Source organism: Eumetopias jubatus, unplaced genomic scaffold, assembly GCF_037043125.1.
Source record: "Eumetopias jubatus isolate StellerSeaLion01/CBP00866 unplaced genomic scaffold, mEumJub1_p1.0 scaffold_3, whole genome shotgun sequence".
Taxonomy (NCBI): domain Eukaryota; kingdom Metazoa; phylum Chordata; class Mammalia; order Carnivora; family Otariidae; genus Eumetopias; species Eumetopias jubatus.
Genome location: NW_028274809.1, coordinates 172,715,341 through 172,737,216, shown reverse-complemented (window position 1 = coordinate 172,737,216; position 21,876 = coordinate 172,715,341).

Here is a 21,876-nt window from a genome sequence, read left to right as displayed (position 1 = left end):
ATGAAAATTATTAAGAAAAGCAATGCAGGAATAGGCAGAGAAGAAGTTAATAGCATGAAGACTTGGAAAGGAAGAAAAAAATAAATATATAAAGGTTGGCATTTCAAAGTTTAGTTAGATTCAAGCTATTAATGATGGCTTTCACAATGGCATCGGTGAAGAATGCAAATGCTGCTAATGGAATGTGAAATGCCGAAGACGAAGCTGAAAGTAGTCCTGAGGAGATGGTCCCCAAGATGACCACACCTTCATCTCTGGAGCCTGGTAATGGATTACATTCTATCTCAAGAGACTTCATCAAGGTATTTAAAATAAATATAAAATAAAAAAATATAAAAATAAAAATAAAATATAAAATAAAATAAAATTTAAAAATAGGGAGCTCGTTCTGGGTTATCCAGGTGGGCCCAATCTAATCAGAGGCCCAGAGAACTTTCTTCAGAAGAAATACAGCAAAAATGGAATTCAGAAAGATTTCAAGCATAGAGGACCACATGCAATGACCAGAAAGGCATCCAGAAGCAGAGGGTAGCCCTGTGGCCGAAAGCCAGCAAGATAATGGAGATCCTGGTAATACTCCCTCAAGGAAATGGTTTTTGCCAACAATCTGAATCAATGCAATCAGATTCTTTCCAGACTCTCCTAATAAGAGCCCACTGGGCAGACATTGACGCTTTGTTTCAGTTTTCATCTTTTACAACTTTGAGAGAAGAAGCCAACAGAACAGGACTTCTGAGTTACAGAACTGTGAGGTAATAAATTTGTGTTGTTTTAAGCCCCTAAGTATGCGTCAATTTGTCACAGCAGCAATAGGAAACTATAAAATATAATTTGATAGAGAGGAATAAGGTCCTTTTCACAAAGGAATGACATGTTAAAACTGGAGCAGTATGGTGTAGGTGGGCAGAGTTTTCGTGTGTGTGCTCATGTGTGCATGCGTGTGTACAAATAGGATGCAATTAAGTGATCACTATAAAGGTGTTTAATCAGAATATTTCAAAAGGAATAAGGAAGGGAGTAAAATGAATGATGCAAAAACGTTTGGGTAATGACAAAATTATGGAGATTATTAAACATCCCTTTGATGAGTAGCAGTCCTGAAAGATGGGATGCTGTGTTAATTGATGGACATCAATAAAACCAGAAGGCTTTATATGAACAAATGTCTTTATAACTTTTATTTTTAAATCTCAGATACTGCAAGACAACGATGGATTACCATGAGTAAATCGGAACTGCTATTCTTCAGACAGAAATGACAAGTATGTGCTTGCATAATGCCAAAATGTGAAAATGACATTTTGAAGAGGGAAAAGATAAAAAATAAGTAAGCCATCTTTGTACTTTAATTTTCAGAAAACACTACTCTGAAAACTATAGTATTTTTTGCCTCTTAACTACATTTAGAATTCAATATATATTTGTATTCTCTCTATATATCAATTGCATTTTTAGCTATAGTTATAGATGGGCCTGTATTAGTCAACTAAATTGTTAATTTTGTATTGATTATTTCATAAGTTTTGCTGATTTCAAAATGATTCCTCCAACGCCCTCTCTTCCAGTTTTTAGACTTCTCTCCTCCATTGAGGTTACACCCCTTTGGCTCAAATACCAACTTCCACAGTGATGACTTAGCCAAACTGTTCATTGCCAATAACTAACCCCGAATAATCTCAATTTCCAATCACTGTGTTCTTTTAGCTCATTCCTTCTACTATGCGTCAAACCACAGCTGACTTACTCTACTCACTTTGTTTGTACTCCCTCCTGCCACACTCATGCTTTCACTACCATTTTTATTTAGTTTATATGAGTAAGTGAACTGAGCTTCACAGACCCTAAGTAGAGCTGCTTATCTCCCTCACAATTCCATCCTTCCCATTACTCTGGTCAGAAACTGTGGGCTTATCCTTGTCTCCTTTTTATTTCTCTTTTACTACATCCCATCCGTCATTACTTCTTGTTGGCTTCGATTGCAAAATATGTACAGATAATGACCAGTTATCCCTATCTCCATTAATACCATCCTGTCATGCCGCCATCATTTCTCCTCTGGATTTCTAAAGATTTTATTTATTTATTTTTTTATTTGAGACAGAGAAAATGAGAGAGAGAGAGAGCACATGAAAGGGGGGAGGGTCAGAGGGAGAAGCAGACTCTCTGCCGAGCAGGGAGCCCGATGCAGGACTCGATCCCGGGACTCCTGGATCATGACCTGAGCCGAAGGCAGTCGCTTAACCAACTGAGCCACCCAGGCGCCCTCTCTTCTTGATTTCTAAAGTCGCCTTCCAAATACTCTCTGCTTCTCTCCTCACCCTTATATAGCCTTTCCTTAACACATGTGTCCCTGTGAATGTGAAGTCAGATCAGGATATTTTTCTAATGGAAACCTACTCATGACTTTTACTCCTCTTATCTCTTGGTGTAAAAGCCAATATCTGCTAATTGAGCTGGTTCCAGTACATTCTTAGACTTGTTCTACCAGAACCTTCTCTTGCACTGTGCCCCAGGTATTCTACCCTCCTAGCTGCATCTGGGACATTTTCAGCTCTTTGTACCTGTTTGCTCATCTTTAGGACACAAGCCTTTGGAAGGCAGCACAACTCACTGCCTCATTGCTTTTAGACATCTGTCAAATGTCATATTCTCACTGAGACCTTTAGTAGTTTTCTGGTAGAAACGAACAGTCCCATTTCCCACCCCCTATATCTTAATACTTCTCTTACCTTTCTGTTTTTTTCTGAATATCACTTATTACCATCAAATATACTATATATATATTTTTAAGAGTTTATTTATTTATTTGACAGAGAGAGACACAGTGAGAGAGGGAACACAAGCAAGTAAGCAGGCAGAGGGAGAGGGAGAAGCAGACTCCCCGCTGAACAGAGAGCCTGACATGGGACTCAATCCCAGGGTGCTGGGATCATGACCTGAGCCTAAGGCAGATGCTTAACCAACTGAGGCACCCAGGCGTCCCCAGAAATAACTCTTATAAATAATTTATGCATGGGCATTTCTAGATTATATGGAATATAAAAATCTACTTTAGTATTCAAGGCATGCATGATCTAGATGGAAAATAAGAACATACTGCCATGTCCTTCTTCACAATCATGGGAATTTTGTAAAATTGTTATCACATTGACCCAAATCACTTATGGCAAAGTGTTAAAAGACTTAATAATGACAATGGAGAAGCAGAGTTGAAGCAGAGCACATAGTGTCCCTTGAGCTTCATACTTACTCCACTGAGAGATGTTCTTGGGCCAGAAGACATAATGAAAAGAGCATTCTAGTACAGGATATCCTGGGCATAGCTTGCTATGTGTAGACTATCCCAAAATAGAGTAAGGAAACTTTTATCTTTTTTTTTTAAGAGATATGACAAGAGCACTCAGGCTTAGAAAACAAATCCATAGCTCAGCAGAAGAGATTCATATTATTCTTGCTGATATCAGCCAGAATTCTGGTTGTTAATCTAAAAACTAGGTCAGTGCAGGTAAAAAGCTCCATGCCAGGCTATGTGGGATGAGAAGGGGAATGTGCAGAGCCATTCATCCCAAGGACTTTCTCTTCTATTCCACTCTGTGGCCAGCTCTTAAATTCTTATTAAATATAAGCTAAGTACAATCTGAGAATTAACTATGAGTACATATGCTCATTCAGTCTCAACACTTTCCTTTAAATGTGAACCAATCTTAAATCATAGTCACTTGGATTTTAACAAGAGCTTCAACATCTGCTGGCAGGGCCAAAGGAGATAATGCAGAATCTGATAGATTGCAAACATATTATAAAATCTACTGCACCTAAGGTTGAGATTGGAATACCTGGAGTCATCTAAGCTGCTCCTCCAGAGATTGCATTGAGAGCTCAATTTAGGCTAAGGTATTGACTCAACAGTAGTATAAATATTTGGACACTTCAGATACTCTTTCCTGGAGAGCCATAAAGTGTCCAGGGCTAATACAATCTGGACAAAGAATTAATGCTTGCCTGCTTAGCAATAAAGAACTAGGTTATCTGATCAGCAAGCTTCCCATATAGTGTCCCTTGAATCTCAGATCACACGCTAGGCTCTGTAACTACCTACCAAGGGAGGAATGATTGCATTTTAAAGCCTGTGTCTCTGACAGCTCCAAGAATGCCACAATGCTAACAACAGAGAGTAAAAGGAAGTGTCACTAATGACTGCTTGGTTTTTTGGTCATTATCAAAGATTTTGCCATTTTTTTCCAGAGGATTCAGCTCATTCAGATCCAAAGGAAAAGTAGGGAAGGGCCTGCCATCTATATAAGAAAACAAATTCTGGAGGCATAAAGCATTGCCCACAGTCTAACTCTAGACAACATCTGTATCTGTCTAGAGTTGATACTTCCTTTGATAGGCATACAGGTTGGGTGCTATTTGAGAGTTTAATCAAGTATGCATGTATCTGGTAGCTCTCTGATAGAGAAGAATGCAACCAGGGCATTATGAAGAAGTCCTGGTTTATTCCCAGATCTTATGGAGAAGTACCGATTCTGTCAAGAGCTAAGTTATAACAGTTAAACTAGTAGGAATTAAAATTAGGCATGAAAAAAGAACAAAAGGGAAGGTTCATTGTTTCTTCTAAATATTCTAATTCCACACCCCTGACACCTAGGAACTCAGACAAAGCAGAGGGGGAAGGATTCTGTGTAACTTACAAATAGCTGAAAACGGTTCCAATAAAACTCCTTTTCATAGATGCTGGCACAGGTAACAAATAGGACAGATTTTCTAATTCTTTGTGATAATTCCATTACTGTAATGATTTTGAGTACAAATTCACAAACCTCTAGTAGAAATTATGAGTAAATACACTGATTCACTCCAGACACTTTCCTTTAAATGAGGTTGCTCTCTGTATGAGAGTACAAGTTAGTTAGCTGGTGGATAGGTAGATAAATAGAGAGATAGACTGATATGGATAGATAAAGAGATGAAGTGAGGATGAGAGCGTGTAAGGGAGAGTCTAAGTTATATGTCGCCTGTATCACAATGTATTCAGTCATCACTATTTTGGTGTTCCAATGGTCTCATCAAAGAGTTAAAGCCTTTATTAGTGATGATTCACACGTCTATGTCAACATGTATTTCTGTAATTCTCAAGACGGCATGTTTCACATCCAAGAGCTGGATCTAAATTTTTACCCATCATGAAGAGTATCTGGTATTATGTACAATAAGATATATATATATATATATAACTATTATGGCAAATTGCTCTAGCATTCCCTTGGATAGGTGACAAGTTTCATTGGCAAGGTCCTTTTGTACCAGTAGCTTAGGTAATGTGGTGAGCGGCACTGGTTCTGTGACTCATGAGTGTGTTGCTGCCTCTTCTTGAAATTGACCAAGGCATTAGGAACCTGGGTCAGCCCCTTGTAGGCTGTGTCAATTCCACTTCACAGTAGAGGACATCGGCACATGAGAGCTCTGAATTTCCTCCTCATTCAAGGCCCGACCTCCTTTAATCACTGCAGTGTGAGCAATTGCCTCAGTGGGAGTCACCATCACAATATCTTCAATGAAAAGGAACATTTCAACACCTACCAGTGGCTCAGATTGTGTCAAAACATGTCTGACCCACTGATGAAATATTGCAGAATAACCTAAATGTCTTTGTGAAAGGAGTGTACAGATAAATTGCAGGTTTGGCTATGTGGAAGCCAATTGATCCAGATCTTTTCTGGAAGAACACACACAAAAAAAGTGCTGGCAAAGTCCAAGGCCTCATACCAGGTGCCATAATGGCAGCAGTCTGTTCAGTCACAGTTGTGACATCAGCCCTTGCCCGTGTGGTAGTGGAAATTTCACGGTTTCATCTTTGATATTCCACAGAGGTGACCCAAGCATCAGTGATGTCCACTGGAATGAAATAGCTTCACACAGGACCGCTGCCTTTATGAAATATTTTCTGAAAAGACTAAGTACTTTCTCTTCTCTTATTTCAACTATATAATCTTGATAAGCTTTTTAAGGATAGCAGGTACCTGGCAACGCACTACACATATAGTTATGAAACCTGTCAGCAGGAGTTCATGGAATGTGTCCAACTAGCACGTCTGTGTGCTTGCACTGGGCTCATATACCCAGTGTTCATATCAAATATTAAATGTTCATATCAAATATAGTGTTTATTAAATGACCATCAATCACAATCCAATAAAAAAATCCAGGATCCTCAAAATAATTGTAGCCAGCATCACTGGGCCAAAAGTAATGTGCTTTTCATAATGTTCAGAAGGAGATATGTTTATCAGGGTACTACAGGAATAATAGAATCTGAGCTTCCTTTAGGAGTAGGTCCACCCCGAATTATCTGGCAAACATGCAACCCCTGTTTATTTGTTTGTTTCTGGTGTACATACATTGAAGAATGTAGTCAACATTCCAGTTCAAGGTAGCAGAGAAATAAGCTTTGTCCCTAGTCTTCATTTGACTATGATGGATTCACTGCTGGGTACGAGAATGCTCCATGCCCAGAGGACAGGCCCAGTGGGGCCTGGCCCGTTCAGCTTTTCATCCTGAAGGGATATCCCAAGTTGCAACTCAAGGGCCTCCACTGTCCTGCTAGCTATGGTAGAGGTTTCTCTTTCTCTTCTCAGAATTTAGAATTTTTCCAAAGTGATAAGAAGAAGCCAGCTTTGAGCAAACATGCCACCATTGATCACCCTGTGTATTAGGTTTCTATTGCTGCCCTAACAAATGACTACCAACTCTGTGGCTTAGAACAACATTCATTCAGTATCTCACAGTTTTTGTGAATCAGAAGTCCGTACACAAAGCTGTGCACCCACTTCCTCTGCTCTGGGTCTTATAAGACTGAAATTAAGGTGTCAAGAGGGCCACAGTTTCTTTGGGGGGGGGTTTGTAGGGATAAATCCACTACCAAGCTAATTCAGATTTAGTCTTCCTCACCCCATGCTTTTTTTTTTTTTTTTTTTCCTGGTTGTCAGTCTGTATCTGACCTTTGCTCTTAGTAGTGCTAACACCATCATGATGAATCCATTCACTGCTTTAGGGTTGCTTTGGTTGGCATACAACTTCTCATTCAACTGGGTCTGGGTATCCCCACTTAGTCAAATGACTTGACACAGCCCAAGGTGGTGAGTAGGATTAGGGAAACCCAATTTAAAATCTTTCCCACTTCAAAAAAAACCAAAAACCAAAAACAAACAAAACAAAACAAAACAAAACAAAAAAAACCTATCTATCTTTCTATCTATCATCTATCTATCTATCTATCTATCTATCTATCTATCTATCAACACTGACTATAGTGTGGAACTCCTTTGAGATGGTGATCTTTCTCATGCAAGGTACAAATACAGATAATTAAGTAATTTCTTCTTTCCTTCAAACTCACCCTTTTAAATGTTCCCTTCTGATACTAGGCTGGGACCCTGCAGACTGATTTCTCCTGTGTCTGGTGGCTCTGGGTCAGGGTTTGAAGTTGGAGCAATGGACGGTGAGAAGAAGAGGAGGGCACAAGGGAAGCCCCCCTCCCTTTCTGCTTTGGGTTTTGTCAGTGTTGCCATAGCAATAGTCTTTTACGTTGGAAGTGGTCTCTGGTTCCAGGCTCAGCTTCTTGTTGCCAGGCCTATCCTAATCACATCCCTTCAGAGGTATCAGCGCCAGCCAGCGTCTTCTCATGAGAGGTCAGGGTCCCAATCATCTAGTCCCAGGGCCCTTCCTTCCCAGTTCTAGATCTGGCCAAGCAGATCCTTATTTCCTACAGCCCCAGGCTTACCTGCAGCTACTTCGGTGCTCCCTTTTTCTTTTCAATTCTCTGGTATGTTTAACCAATTACCAATATTAAGCTATCTTTGTTTAATAATTATTGTGGTTTCTTGTCTTCTGACTCGACCCTCCTTCGCTTGCAATGGGAAAGTAGGGCAGGCCTGCGGTTGCCTGAGGTCCTGCTTTCTTCCTGCAGGGTCGGTGCAGGGAAGTGGTAGCAGAGAGGGCCTGGCCAGCTACCCAAGCTTTGTCTTTCCTCACTCACAACTGCTTGACCACTTGCCTAAAGAAAATAAATTTGTTTTAATAAGTATTGTGGTACCTTTAAAAACAGATTCTTAACATATTTTAGAAAAACAACCAAAATATATGTGTTTCATAAATAACATTGTTTTCTTCATTATGGTATCTTTTCCACGATGGATAGATAAATTGCCAAATGACAAGTTTACACTTCAGTGAAATGTGATCGTTTCTACATTATTTACTTATTTTAAGTGCTTTAGATGTGCAGCTGCTTGCTAATACTTTCATGTTTTAAAAATGTTGAGATATAAAACTAAAGGGGCCAAATATTTAAAAAGAAAAAACATAGCAAGGTTTTTTGTTTTCCAGTAATATACAAATTTACATGCAAAAGTTGCATTTATTGATAGGAAGTTATTTTCCCAAATCTTTTATATTCCACTAAGTAAATGGTTTGCTATTATAGAAAATAATTTATCTGTTAAAATGCCACTTACTGACATTGACTATTTCTAGAATAATCATACAAGTAGTTTTGGATAAAAGCACTTCCAAGTGCAATTATTAATGCTGAACATTTGTTCATTTGGAAAGGCATTTTATTTTAAAGCACTGTGTGGAAGGCAAGCGTGGCCTTTCAGCTATGATTAACCATGGTGTAAATTACAAGCAATAAAGTTTAATTATGTCATATTTATGCAAAATAAGGTAATTGAACATACATACAAGATATTCACATTATGAGAAAGTCAAAGTCATTTAGAGCAACCTGAATTATTTTTTTAATTTCATGAGATGTTAGAAATAAGAATGGAAATTTAAATAGTTTCTTTAGCATGCAAGGCAGATATATAAATAATTGTAATGAGCTTGGATTAAATGCAAATTTGAATTATTTGACTTAGAAGAAAATAAATACTATATACATATGCACACACATGCACAAAAATAAAATTTACCTTTCCTATTCAAATTATATCTCTTTTCATACTTTTAATTGCAAACCTCAAGAAATCCCAGTCCCACAGAACTATGATGAATAAGGACAACTATAGCTTAACTTCTTACTGATGGAGAAAAGAAACACACACACACACACACACACACACACAAGCACACACCTGGGAGTTTGTGTCTGCTCATACATCAGGGAATATCAGCCAGAGTGCAGCACAAACTCTTCCTGCTGTTAGACAACAAATCCTATTTATTTTTTGACCTGCTTGTTCACTCTGTTTTTGTTGATCTTCCCAGACTTTGGCTAGATTCTGGAGTTCTCTTGCCAATTAGGATAAACAGCCAATTGAAGTATCATGGTTTGAAAATATTCCTTTAGAATTATAATCCCATCTATATAAACCTGGAAAACAATTCAGTTCTTTCGACATAAAAACTGATAATAATCTCCCCAACACACAAATATGTGCTGATTTATACAATAATTTTGTGGAAGTCCTTTAAGTTCATCAATTAAAGGCACTTAATTTTTAAGTCCCTTAGAGCAGAGGAGAAATGGCAGGAAAAATACTAATTACATGTTCAGAATGTCTACATAATTGCTTGCCTTCTCTTTGCTAGCATAAAGTCAGGGAAAAGAAGGAAAACTATAAACTTTCAAATCCCTTTTCACTGATTGAATTTATCTTATTTTTTTTAGAAATTTTAAAAATAAAATGACATGTTCGATTCAAACATTTGCTTATTTAATAACCTGTTGGGCATACCAAGAGTTCTGTGGAAATCTATCTTGGAAATTTTTTTTTAAGATTTTATTTATTTATTTGTCAGAGAGAGACAGAGATCACAAGCAGGGGGAGCAGCAGAGAGAGGGAGAAGCAGGCTCCCCACTGAGCAAGGAGTCTGATCCGGAACTGGATCTCAGCACCCTAGGATCATGACCTGAGCCCAAAGGAGATGCTTAACTAACTGAGCCACCCAAGCATCCCTCTATCTTGGAATTTTGATGAATTCTCTCTCCCTGGCATACTATGAAAACTGAATATGCATAAAGGCCTTTATTTCCAGAAAAAAAAAATAAGTAAGAAGGACCTTGCTTTTAAAAATGTACTTAGGTACAAGATCCACCACATTCTGAGCAATATTTTATTTTAAATTTTATTTATTTGAGAGAGGAGAGGGAGAGAGTGCACAAGTGGGGGGAGGGGCAGAGGGAGAGGGACCAGCTGACTCCCCGCGGATCAGGGAGCCTGATGTGGGGCTCCATCTCAGGACTCTGGTATCATGACCTGAGCTGAAATCAAGAGTCAGCCATTTAACTGACTGAGCCACCCAGGTGTCCCGTTCTGAGCAATACTGACACTCTGAAGTCATCGTCCCCCTGCTACAGCACCTTAGGAAATCTATATTCAGTCTTCAAGTCACAGTTGGAATCCATCATTCTATCTCTGATTCATTTCTCATGTGCTGAACCCAGTATCTGCACCTTTAGAGTCACACTTTTAACAATACTCAACCTGATAATTTTTTTTTCTTTGAATGTCTGTCAGCTCCTATTTTATCAGTCCCAATCAAACACCACAACCTCCTCAATCTCAGCCCTGGCTTTGGATCTCTGGTCAGTGAACTGTTGGGGAAATATAATTAAAGCCAAAGTCTTTTTCCACCCAGGAAAACCTCTCCACTAAGTTAGAAGACAAGGAGAGCGGTTTTGTTGGATAAGCATTCAACCAGAATGTGATGTGCATCACAGGCAACACACTAAGAGATGCAAAGACTGAAAGAAACCACACCCTTTTCTATAACCAAGCAAATACAACTCTTTACATACATAAATATACTCAGTATAAATAATAGCCAGTCCTGAACTCAGTAGACTTGACAGCACCGTCGGTGATACCTAGCGCATCTGAACTCTACCTGGTAAGAAGAGTGAATCTCTGTTAACTAAGTGGTATTCACCAGAGCAAGAACAAACTTCTCTTATCTTTATGACAGAAGGTAGTCCTGCAGTTGGAGGAAAGTGCCCACTAAATTTAGGCACCTACCTTCCCACCTGCTTTGATTTCAAAGAGATGGTCTTAGGTCCTACAGAAAGCATTCCTGGGTCTTAAAACTGAGGAGAGGCTGATTTTGCTTTTAAACAAAACAAAACAAGATTTACATGCATTTCACAGAGGAAAAAAAAAACAAAAACTTTACACTTGCAAATGTTCTAAAGTAAATAAGAAAAGGGAAGAGAGGAAAGGGTAGGGGTCTTTTCCTTTATTTCCAACTGGAAGATTTTTTTTTCTATTTGTATTTACTCTTATGGTATCAGTGTCATGGTCATGAGTGTCTTGTGGATGTCCTACAAGAGCAAAGGCTGAATGATAGGACCCTCCAAGATTTTCTGGTTTGTGAGTATTCAGAATAAGGACTCTATTTTCAATAAGTAACTAATAACTCTCTAATGAGAAAGTGGTCAGAGGGCTGGAGATGCTCTTTTGCATCCTACAGAATATCATTTGAAGCTCCATTGTGACCATCTCACTTGGAGGATGACAATAAGGGCAGCATAGCTTAGGAAATTGCACTAAAGAACATTTTAATAATTCCCTCTTGCAAAAGAGAGGTGACAACTACATTATCTTACTGTAGGGATAAGATGAGTTTTATTTTAAAGTGAGTTGTTTATACATAATTTTACATTGATTGGGGTGATCTGTCCAGAGAAACTGTTTTATTTTTAGATTTAGTTTGTCTTTCCAATTAAAATACAAGTTGTCTGAAAGCAAAAACTTTGTATACCTTGTTCATACTATGTCTAGGAAATATTGCCCAGAACAGAGCCTGAGTGATAAAAAAGTACTCAAAACAATATAGGCTGGTATACAATACGAATCCCAAGAATGGAGAGGTAGAGTTTGTAGGATGGACCAAAATTGGTGAATTCAGTATTTTAATTATACCCACACGTAAAAACTGGGCCTTTCAAAGCATCTTTTAATATCTGTTGTATTACAGTGTTTGGTGAGGTAAGAGAATGGAAAGGAGCACTTAGAAGCTATTCTACAACATCCATCTGCTCCTTGTTGCATTTGAAAGTAGGATGAGAAAGTTTGTGACATCACTGGCTCTTCCTTCTCCAACCCATTTATGATATTAATACCCAAGCATACATGATCATGTAATGGGAGTCATTAGTTGGTAGACCCGAGTGATCTGTGTTAGTTTTTAATTTGCAAGTTACCTGTTAATGGGTTGACGCTCCTCTATTTTTTTGTAGATATTTAGAAATATGTAATCTTTCCCTCAGTATTTATCATAGTGTCAGACAAGTAATAAGTATTCACTAAGTATTTGTCACCAGATTGAAAGAATAAATTAATGAATAAACAAAACAATTTGCCATGTAAAACTAAACTTAGAGTTTGTAAAAGGCCAAAACAAAGACTGACATGATGCACAAGGCGTTAGACTATGGATTATGGAAAACTTAATGGACTAGCAGTTAGATGAACAAAACTGTGAATGGTTTCTCTACATTTCTAGTTTTTATTTACATGAAAACATACTGTATTAGGTCAATCTGTGAGTCAGTCAACAAGCTTTCAATGAGCATCTTCTAAGAGCCAAGTTCTCCTCTATGTACTGGATATGTAATAGTAACCAAGGAACAGTAAGATATAGAGCCTCAATATGAAGACATGCATTTTTGTCCAAGCTCCACTGACAGTGGTCTTTCTAGATATCTGTTCTTTGATTGCACGCACACATTACCCAGTATTGTAGACCAACCAACTGTGCCTTAATCCAACACATTTTTACTCTATTTTTAATTCATCCAGAAATTTTAGTAAAACAGAAAACTAAAGCAGTCTTTACATTTTCTGAATTACACATATCAAATCTTTAATCCACATATTCCCAAATTTTGATTAATAAGAAATTCTAAAGAAAGAATAAAGCAAAGGAAAAGAATAAAGCAGATGAAAATAGGTCTAAAAATTGTAATCATTTTTTCTGTGATCAGATGTTTCAATTTCTAATGATGTATCTTAGTAAAGATTTCAGAAGAAAGGGAATGTATTGTAATAATCAATATAAAACATTCTTGATATAATTCAGGATTGGGAACTTTATTTCTTGGAAACATATTTTTAGGTTATAACAACAATCAAAACCACCTCAGCAACAATATGATGGTCTTTGCCAATCCTCTAGCAGAGTGAATCACTGCTGTAGTGAGCACAATCTTGTGGAATAATTGATTAAAAAATCAGTTAAGAAAGCTGCAGGAGTTACGTCTTTATTATTTTTCGTTTTCTGTCACTCCTTAAATATCTTTTATAAACTGAGAGAGCTATTTGAGATCAAAACATGAAATTCTCCTTTGGGGACCAATGATATTATTACATTAATATATTAAACTGACCACAGCCAGGACAAATTCTAGCCTCAGCAGTGAGAGGATTAATATATATCTGAATGATACCAGTGGTTGCAGGAAAAATAGCAACATCTATGATATATTCTGTCATGTACCACAAAGTTGAATATCTAATAAAGCACGGATACAGAAAATACCAAATTTATTCTTTACCCTTCTTTTGTTGACCCCTTAAAAATACTTACAGCACTAAATTTCAGCATGAGACTGTGACATTTAAATTTTTCTTGCAGTCGTTATGATTTTCAGTAAAATCATCAGTAATGCCTGGTATATGTTCAATACTTAGTATTTACTACTCATTGTGCATTACATACATTTATCTCAAGTACATACATTATCTCAATTTGTCCTGGAAACAGGCCTGTAGCAATATTTATCATCCTTGTTTTTCACATTAAGAAACTGAGAGCTAAAGGAATTCCAGGTCATCTGTCTGGTCGGTGGTTTACTTACTCTGAGAGACTCAGTTCTAAAGCATTCTATGTCAGTTGGTCTATGTACCCAAATTTCAGCTTTGCCTTTGTCGTTTTGTCAGCAACTTCAAACAATTAAAAATTAACATGTGTACAATCAATAATAACACATGATTGCATCACTGTGTTGGGCATCGGGGAAATAGAGATTAATCAGACTTAATTACTATCTTTAATTAATTCTCAGACCGGGGAAGACACACTTGTAAACAAGTTATTATGCTATACCGCTTTAAGTGATTATAGAGGTATAGTCAAAGTGCTGTGTAAGCAACAAATGAGCAGTGCCCAAGTTTCTCTGGCACAGCAGGCTTTGATGGACAGCCTAGGTGGGAGAAACAGCCTGCCTACACCGATGTTAACCTGGGTGGGTGTGGAGAGCTGGACAGTGATGGTGCCTCACTGGACCCACCTTGGAGACGATACCCATCGCTAATTGCTACAAGTGTTGGCTAGTAGCAGCTCACAGCTGCCTTTTCTCCAGTGAATTGGCCTTTGTGCCTTGCCAAATATCACCCCCCCACACTGGAAGCTACCTGCACCCCTGCTGCTGGTGGAGGCAGACCTCCTCAACCAGTGACTGAGTGACATGTAGGGTATGCATTTCTTCCCCCTTGCATACAAGGAGGAGTAAGTCTGTGGTACAGATAGTGCTCCAAAACTTCCAAATGATTCAGGCTAACTAATCCCCAGCTAAGAACTCATTCTTGCTTATTGTGCCCACCTTCCCTTAACCTATCCTGTTACATTCACTCCCTGTCTTCTGAGAGTGTTCCTCTAAATCATTTGAAAGAGTTTTTATCTCAGGCTTTGCTTCTAGGGAACTAGTCAAAGATACATGGTTCCACACTCAGTGCATAGAAATTGGATTTTAGGTTGTATTCAGGGTAGTAGTAGGAGAGGAAGTAGCGGGGTAGTCAAATGAAAGGAGCAGACAAGTAACGATGTCAAACCTAATGTTTTCATGTAATGTGTGTGTGTGTGTGTGTGTGTGTGTGTGCATGTGTGTATGTGTGTGATCATAAAGTTCTTGAAGCAAATCTTATCTTCTTCAACTTTATATCTTTCCCTGCCATATCTTTTCAGTCTTAAATTGGTCCCACATGGATCACATGTCTCATACCTAGAGTGATACACTTCACATAGTAGGGATTATAAGACTTTTTAAAGTAAATGAAAAAAGATGTGGGATTCCAAATGTAACAATGATCTTGTCAAATTTTGTTTATCTAACACAGTGTTTGACAAAATATTTTCTGTAAACATTTTTTATCAGTTTTCTTTGGTATGTTCGAACACAGTAAAGGACAACTGTCATAACAAACTATTATGCTACTTGGACATGCCATTATTTGAATGGAACATGGCAAATATAATAGTGCAATTGTCACAAATCCAACTCAAATTGACTTACACGAAAAAAGGCAATTACCATATTATTTAAATGAAAAAGCAAGAATTGTCATCAGCTCTGTCTTAATCTGGGTTTCAAACACTGTCATCAGAAAGAGTACTTTTTATCTCATTCTTCTCTTCATATTGGCTTTTCTCCAACATCAAGTGACCGCAGAATTTCTGCCCTCAGACCCAATCCTAAATCTTCCTAGGTATCAAGCTAGCAGAATAAAAGAGCTTCTATTTTAGTACATTATCATATAAATCATCATGTTTACTTTGCTTACAAAGTAGGTAATATGTCTAATTATTAGTGTGGCCAGGGGCTCCTATGTGGCCAGGAGCTAGTTCTATACAAATTTACTAATACTGTGTTATCTGGTGTCCACTAATAAAAGCCCTGTGGATAAGAGGATTTAGTTCTTGGCTTGGTTAAATGTGGATCACACATCCTAAGCCTGGTGCCATGGAAAGAGACCCTTTTTATTCACATAGCTTACAAGAGTGGGCATATAGGAGACTTTTCCAAAAAAGAATTAGGGCCAAACCAAAATATTCTGTCATAGAAATGGTATTTATGATGAATAATTTCATACTTAGTCAATGCATAAAAGTGAACCTAGAAATTACACTAAATTAGAGAAGAGAGTTAAATTAATATTTAAGAATAAAAAGTATGCTTTAAAATTTTATAAATGCAAATGAGGATTTTTAAAATGTTTAATGGAACATTCCCTAATGAAACTCAAATGATTAGAATGACATAAAATATCTCTATCTTTGAAATTATGTAAAGTTATAAAGTATCTCCTTTGGATAAGTCAATTTTGAATAAATTGATGGGATAATTGATATAATCACTAACATGGTAGTATATTTTTTAGTATTAACCTTTTTATTATTAATAAAACACAGATACAAGAAAAATTTACAAAATAAAATACAGTTTAATGAATTTAAAAATATACAAAATAAAATATAGTCTAATGAATTTTAATGAGGTGAACACAATATTAGTAGCCATTAATGTTCATTGCTGGATCCATTAATTTGTTGGAAGTTGACAACTTATAATATTCTGATCCTATCACATATTTTTATGTATGGAATAATTTTATAATCACTTATCTTTACCTATTCTTTGGTTACGCAGTGGCAAGTGTCAGGGAAAAGACTGTATAAATAGTTTGTGTATTTTAGTCTCTACATTTGAAGATACTACAAAGGTTGCCTATTATCCTATAGAGATTTTAAAATATTTTTAATATCATTATAAGCTGATAAATTTAAACATTTGATACATTTTAATGAATTGCAAATTCTATTCTTAATGGGCTCAAATGGTATTCTTTGACAGCAGAAACCTATTCAAGCTGGCTTTCCAGCCTTTGACAATATCTCAGTAAACATTAATAGCTTTTTGATATCTGATTTAACGGGAAACTCAGGTTAATCTTATACATTTATTTTTGCTCCAGAGCTGGAATTAGTCAGTTCTTCTAAAAAACAATATTTTTTAAAAGTATGAGATGTCATGTTATGACCAGAATTAGATCACTAAGAATGCTCATTTGCTAATAGGTTGGTCAACATTTCTAGGCATTTTCAATGTTTACGTATAAGAAAATATATAAAGCACATGCACACACACACACACACACACACACACACACACACACAGACATTTGTGTGTTCCTGTAGCTTCAATTGAAATACTGAACTTCAGGGTTTTACGGAAACACTTCTATATTAAATCTGGGTCTCCTTTTTTCTACACTGTGAATCCTGCTTTTCAAGGTTACAGGGGTTGCAGAATTAGAATATCCCATAAAATACACATATCAAAGTAAATTGAAGAATAACAGTATTAGTACTCTAATTTTGTTTCAGCAAGGATGCTCCAGGGAAACAGAACAAATAAGGCAATAAGATAGATAGGTGGAAAGATAGATAATAGATGGATGGACAGATATATACGTATACATGTATTAAGATATATATTAGGATGAAGATTATACACACACAGACACACACACACACACACACACACAGAGGAAGAGAAAGAGTCATTTTAAGGAATTAACCTCAAGCAATTTAGGGTGCTGGCCAGTCTGAATATACAGAGAGCTCCTGTATACTCCCCACCCAATTTCCTATATATTGACAGCTTATATTAGTATGGCATATTTGTTACAATTAATGAGCAAATATTGATATATTATTATTATTATTTAAAAAAAGTGTCAGGTGCATGCAGTTTTTCAACCTTCAATCGGCTGCATAAAAACGGGCCTTGGACCTGGAACACTTCCTTACCAAGAGATAAAGAGCCCCAACAGTTTGTGCTGGGCTTCTGATGTTGTGTGGGAATATCTCTTCTGTTTCAGGCACAAGGTATATTCCTTCGTTCTGCTAAAACAAAAATATTGGTGGCCCTCAAACAAGCCCCCAGCTTCAGCATTTTAGATGCCATAGAGAGGGATTAAGATCCTTCTATGGCAGCAAGAGAAGGGTGCACATAGACCCATTGCCCTGCATCAGGCACAAGATAGATCCACTGGTACTAGGAGACCTATGCCCCCTATTGAATCTGATCTTGCTCTGACTCTTCCCTATATAAATAAAACATTGGTCTAGCTAGTGCTTGATTATATTGTGTTTTCCCTGATAATTCTGATGCCAAGATGCAATGGGTAGCAGTGTTTAGAATTTTCTTCCTGGTGGTTGGCATAGTGACAATTTTTGATATTTTCCACTTAGTTGGAGTCCTCCCTTGGAATCAGTAACTGGTGCATGGCACCCTGCTTAGCTAAAGTCCACACTTTTTCAGTTTCTTTATTTTAAAATGTCGTTTTGCTATGTCAGGATTCCAGAAGTTACCAAATTACATTTAGGCGTCATGTCTCGTTAGACTCCTCTTAGAGGTGACAGTCTCTAAATCTTTCTTTTTTTTCAATGACTTTGACAATTTATGAGTACTGGTAGATATTTTGTAGATTGTAGCCAAAATGAAGACAGTCCTATGCTTTTTCTCATGATTAAACTGGGTTTATGGGTCACTGGGAAGAAGACCACAGAAATGAAATATCTTTCTCATTGCATCATATCAAAAGCATACACTATCAACATGACTTACAGCTGTGGTTGTTAATCTCGATCTCACCTGACTGAGTTCATTAGGTTTTTCCCTTTCTAAAGTTATTCTTTTTTTTTTCTCCCTTTCCATACAGTATGGAAAGAAGTCACCAGATGCAGCCAACCCTTAGGGAAGTTAAGAGCCACTACTTGCCATAAATTCTTTAAAATGATTCTGCACAGGAGGTTTGTGCATTCACTCATATTATTTGTTTATTTATCAATTATTTACTTATATCAGTATAGGTTCATAGACATTGACTTTGTACTTTGGGTTATAATCCAATACCACTCTAATTTGTTGCTCAAATTGTCCAGCTTTGGTCATTTTCAATTCTATCTTGGTTTCTTTGTTCCTTTGATATATATACATACTTTTTTGTTATAAATATTTCCTTAATTTCTGTCACTCAAAGATACTCCGAGCTTATATTGTTGTATATCCCTTGCCCCAGTCCTGCAATCAGCCATTTTTCTAAAAGCCTGGCTTCTTTCACCAGAGAATGATATGAGAAACAAAGTTTTGTGGACCATATGTGCTTGATGTTGCTGGGGTGACATTGCTTCTAGGCCTCCTACAACAGGAAATATGTGTGTGTATGCTAACCTGTGAAAATACACATAAGCAAAAATATTTTGTATGTATCAATCTGTACGTATATCAGCCTGGGTTTATACTGATGTCTTTACCGCTAATACCACTTGATCATTGAAGCTTATCTGTAATCTCTCACTCCGACATTGAAAAACCTGGCTGTAGTTAGTATAATTTGTTTATTTTTCATATATTTTCGTTATAAGAATTTGCATTATTCACATACCTCATTTATTGCAGTTGTATGGAGACACCACTTTTCCTTTATGGATTAACCATATGGATTGTAGCCTCTTGTGGCATTTTTTTTTTTTTTGGATAGTGGACGTCTAATTAATATTTATTAGATTGTCATTCTTAAGTCAGATAGCAGCTCATTTTAATAAGATATATAGCCAAAATAATTTTTAAAATATGATTAAAATAAAGTTGAACTATTAGGTAATATGTGTAAATTCTCTACAAATAGGCTAAATTTATCTAATGCTAATAAGATCATATTAAATGCCTCAAAAATATAAGTAGTGATTTTTGATGGTCATAACTTGCTGAAGCTTAAAAAGTCAGATTGAAACATGATTGTAATATCTCACTAACTATGCAAATATATCTTCAATATTGCCAACTTTCAATATCACTTCACTTTCTTATGTATTAAGAAAGTTTCACATTACTTGATGTAATAAAATTGTACAACAAAAATTATATTTTCCCGTAAGTCTTCAAAGCTTTGCTGCTGATTATTTGCTTATATTACAGTAGACATAAATGTTATATCATTGCCTTTCAGGTGAATTGAGGCTGTAGGTAGCCTGAATCTGTCAAAATGATTTTGATAAAAAGTAGATTTCAGAAAGTTATTTTTTCCTTTCTAATTCTTTTCTCCAGATGTTTCTAAAATAATAAATACACTCCCTGGATATAATTAACCACAGCGGGATTTTAATACATAATTATTTGAAGATCTATAGCATTTTCAGATTGATCCTTTAAAGTGATGTTACTTGGATTGTTTCAAAATACGTCTTGTCCCAAGACTTACACTGTCTGACATAATTCTAGATAGGGCTATTTGTGTGAGGAATATGAAGTCATCTGTGGATTTTATTGTGATTATATATATATAAATCTACAGGATCTATTATACAAAGAAAATGCTCTAAGTTTAGATAGTTTGAAAGAATGAATTTGAGGAAATGGCTAGCAATGGTAAATAGATATTTTATTTAGTCTGAAATGTCCAAATAATTTTTATTACTATCAAATATACTTAAGTATGTTTGCAGTTGTTTACTTGGTTTTTTATGCTTATGATTTTTATAGGATATGTTCTGATTAGACTAAATCTTTCTTTGCAGAATATTATCAGCTAATGAATGCAGAAGCAAAATCGAATTTGCAAAATCAACATTTTGCAAAAAACTAATGAAATAAGCGATTTAGGAAAAGAACATGAATAAGCGCTAAAAAATGTAGGTCAAATGTTAGTGAGGAGATCACTCTTCACAGCACGCTAAAGTTAATTCACAAATTGTTTGCTGGTCATAGGGAAAAGCAACTTTGTCATCCAGGAACTGGGTGTTTAGTAACTGAAGCCACCAACAGAATAGAATTAATTTCCTGAATCATGGGACAAGCACATGTTTTTATACTTCCTGATTGGTGTAACATAAAGTACACCATATTTGGCAAAAAACAAGTGGAAAGATAGTATGTAAGTTTTAACTTACAGTTAACAATGAATATAATTTCTCCTTTTCACATTTCCATAGAGGACGCTTCAGATGTCACCACTCTTCTCATTGAGAGTATCATTGGGGAAACCATATCTGTTTTCCCTATGCATCCTCCACTCTCACTTCCCAAGGTGAGAGAGATATACAACTTAAGTGATGAGTATCTACCATCTTCAAAATGATATTTTCCTTGTAGTCTTTTCCCTTTAAACCTTTATACATTAAGTGCTCTGGCCCTGCTGCCCCACCCACTAGGGAGAATTTTCTGGAAATACTTGGGTGAGATCCCCCATTATTTTACTAATTCATCTACAACCAAGCATGTGGTTTAATTTTGAAGTGCAAAGTAATAGCACGAGCTTTGTTCTTTAATTCTGTTCTTGCTAGATGACCATTGATAGAGCTTATATATTGATATTGCTTTGGCTTTGTATGTGTCCTTTGTCACCCAGATGCTAGAGGAGGGAAAAACTGTGGTTGGCAGTTCCATGTTTATGGATTTGCATCTTCCAACATAAATTGTAGTTACATTTGCCTCCTTTAGCCCTATGCTTAGCATGAAGTGGGCATTAAACAAATATGTGTTGTTGATACAAATGGATTCTAGTTTTTTGTCATAAAGAATCTTATAACTCTGTATCCATTTAATCATTTAATCTGTCAGTTTCATTATACAGGGATAAAACATAGTTATTACAGTACAGGATTTGGGGATAGCATTTTCCCATTAATTTCTGGTCCTGTATCATATTAGATATAAATTTACTTTATTTACCTTGAAGAGATTTGTTATGAGTAAATAAAATAACTCATGTAAAATTTCTAGTATTATATCAGCTACAGAATAATTATATCAGGTATAGTTTGAGAAATTTCTATATGCCAATCCTCTACTCAATAATTCACTTAGGTCATTTCTCTAAATTCCCTTTCAACTGTTTGATGGAGGTTCTATTATTATTGTCATTTTACAGGTGATAAATTTAACACAGAGAAATATTCAGTAATTTTTAAAAATCCTACATCTAGTAAGTCACTTCCAGAGCCCCTTAACCATTACCCTATCCAATGCTTAATAAATATTCCCTCTTTTTCTTTGTCCTTAGTTTCATGTTCTGTGCTACATGCTGA